The sequence below is a fragment of the Dipodomys merriami genome, unplaced genomic scaffold (genome assembly GCF_024711535.1).
Source record: "Dipodomys merriami isolate MVZ:Mamm:240054 unplaced genomic scaffold, mDipMer1.0.p SCAF_25, whole genome shotgun sequence".
Classification (NCBI taxonomy): Eukaryota; Metazoa; Chordata; class Mammalia; order Rodentia; family Heteromyidae; genus Dipodomys; species Dipodomys merriami.
The window spans coordinates 9,397,992-9,401,188 of record NW_027203937.1 but is presented as its reverse complement, the minus strand read 5'-3'; the positions used below and the strand labels follow the sequence as shown (position 1 = coordinate 9,401,188).

Below are 3,197 nucleotides of genomic sequence, written 5' to 3'. Positions count from 1 at the left end.
AGTGGAAGGTGCAGGACCTTAACTTTTACCCATTCGTCTATTGTGATAGGATGAAACTTATTTTAGAAGCTATTTCTGTCAAGTATTGGAATACCCATGGACTGTCAGAGGCTGATGAGTTTGAGTACTCAGCTTATATGAATGAGTTGCTGAGACAAATACCAGAATACATCCACCATATTGAGTATGATGTTATCCACAATAAGAGCAGGAATTAGGACATAGTTAAAAAACGATGACCAGATACAAAAGTCTTTGATAATCTGAAACTCAAAGTGTTTTATTCCCTCATCTTATAAATAAAAGAATTGGCCCTAATTAGAGGTTGTTTTATGGTGATAGGAAATGATCTCAGCAGTTAGGGAAAAGTTAGAGGCTCAGTTTGCTTTTTTGGTAATAGAAATTATAAAATGTGTGCTCACTTCAACAGCACATGTACTAAAACTGGAACAATACTGAGAAGATTAGCATGACTCCTAAGCAAGAATGACCCGCAAATTCATAAATCATTCCATATTTTTAACTTCAGCGAAGTTGTAGGGATAAAATGAACACTCAAGAATCAATGGCTTTTCTATATGACAGTAATGAGAAGAGCATGGCTAAAATCAGGAAAGCAAATCCACTTGTAATAGCCCACCAAAAATAAAATACCTAGGAATTAACTTAACCAAGGAAGTGAAGGACCTCTATGATGAAAACTTTAAAAATTTTTTAAAAGAAATTAAAGCAGAACTAAGGAAGTGGAAAAAACTCCTATGCTCCTGGATTAGAAGGATTAACATCATGAAAATGGCAATACTGCCAAAGGCTAACTATAAATTCAATGCAATACCTATCAATATCCCAACCTCATTCTTTAATGAAATTGAAGAAGCAATCCAAAAACTCATATAGAACAAGACCCCAAAGAGCAAAAACAATCCTTAGCAGAAAGAACAGTGCTAGAGGAAGATCAATACCAAACTTCAAACTCTATTATAAAGCCACAGTAATCAAAACAGTTTGGTGCTGGCACAAGCCCAGACCTGAGGACCAATGAAATAAAACTGAAGAGCCAGAAATGAACCCACAGACTTATAGCCACCTAATCTTCGATAAGATCACCCCGCCCCAGAATCAACTACAAATGGATCAAAGACCTCGAAGTAAAAACAGACCCTGAAAACATTACAGGAAGTAATAAGAGAAACTCTAAGGCTACTTGGCACAGGCCGAAATTTTCTTAATAAAGACTCAGAAACACAACAAATCAAAGAAAGGTTGAACAAATGGGATTGCTTGAAGCTGCAGGGCTTCTGCATGGCAAAGGACATAGCTAGCAAGATCAATAAAAAGCCCACGAATTGGGTAAAAAGCCCACTAGCCATACAACAGACAAGGACCTCATATCTAAAATATACTTAGAATTCAAAAAATTAAATCCCCCAACAACAAGTCCTCAAAGAAACCACTGCCCCATTACTAAGTGGGCTAAAGACTTAAAGAGAAACTTCTCTGAAGAGGAAATAAGAATGGCCAATAGACACATGAAGAAACGCTCAACTTCTCTAGTCATAAAAGAAATGCAAATCAAAACAACATTAAGATTCCACCTCACTGCAGTTAGAATGGCTATAATCAAGAACTCTAATAACAACAGATGCTTGAGGGGATGTGTCCAGAAGGGAACCTTACTTCATTGTTGGTGGGAGTGTATACTTGTTCAATACTACTCTGGAAAAGCAGTACAGAGGTTCCTCAAAAGACTCCCCATAGAGCTCCCCTATGACCCAGCAATCCCTCTTCTGGGCATTTACCCAAACGATCACAAACAAGACTATACTAAAGCTACCAGCACAATTATGTTTATTGCAGGATTATTCACCATAGCTAAGATATGGAACCAACCCAGAGGGCCTCAGTAAATGAATGGGTCAAGAAAATGTGATAGAGTCAAGGAGAAAAAAATGCTTACATTGGAATAAAGGTTGACCCATTGAAATAATGAGATGTGCAAGACACTATGCTGAAAAATGAACTTTACAATTTAGATAGAGAGGGGGAAGGCCAGGGGAAGTGGGAGTGTAGTTATGGAGGAGGGAGGGAAGAGAGGGTAGGGGAAAAACAAAGAAGGAGGTAACAATGCTTGATAGGAAATGTACTCATGACCTTGCTCGTGTAACTGTAACCCCTCTGTACAGTGTTTTTACAATAAAATTGTATAAAAAAGAAAATGCAATAGATACACACACACTCACACACACACACAATGGAATTCTATGCTTCCATCAGAAAGAATGGCACCACCCCATTTATTAGGAAATGGAAAGACTTGGAAAAAATCATATTAAGTGAAATAAGCCAGACCCAAAAAAACATAGGTCTCATGATTTCCCTTATTTGCAATAATTAGTATGTGTCTAGGATAATCTTAGCAGATGAGCAGAATAGCTAAAAAGCTATGTACTTATGACCATATAAGATGACATTAAGCAAAATGAACTCCAAGACATGGACATAAGAGGTTTTTCTTTGTTGTTATTGTTTTTAAAGTACCATGTGATTTTTTGTTTCTTTTGTATAATCTTTCCCTTATGGTATATCCCCTGTTGTCACTGTATTTGACTCTGGTATCCTGGTATTAAATATATGTTTTATTTGAATTAAGGAAGGAAGGGGAACAACAGAATGGTGAGACAGAAGACAAGGAGGAAACAATGCAACAGTGATATTCACAAGACAATATGATGGAAATGATTTGTACAACTTGGGGATAGAGTGGGGAGAGGGAAAGTAGAGAAAAATGAAGTAAGGGGTAACAAGTTTGACAAGAAATATACTTATTACCTTATTTATGTAACTGTAACCCTTCTGTACATCACCTTGACAATAAAAACATAAAAAGGGAAATTTAAAAAAGAAATTATAAAATGTCACTTGCAGGTTTGTTTTGAAGAATATATAAAGTAGTATGCATAAAAACCATAGCATGATGCTAAATATTTGCTAGATAATTGAATCTGATTATATAGGTATTTATTTTTAAATGCATCCCCTCTATACATCATTTTAACCTGGATGGACAATAACTTGAAATTATTTTTGTGGCATCTGATATTCAAAATATCATTGCCCATTCCAGTCATCTTTTACCAAATTTCAATTAATCCTTATATCTCTATGTACTAGTTATGAACCTTTAGTTCTCTCTCGAT

At 35.9% G+C, this 3,197-nt stretch overlaps 1 non-coding gene across 1 annotated transcript; it reads left to right on the top strand.

Moving 5' to 3' along the window:
- Positions 1–414: 414 nt before the first annotated feature.
- Positions 415–521, top strand: LOC138836652 (U6 spliceosomal RNA). Its single transcript, XR_011374972.1, has one exon. It is a non-coding gene; the product is annotated as a U6 spliceosomal RNA (small nuclear RNA).
- Positions 522–3,197: the final 2,676 nt, after the last annotated feature.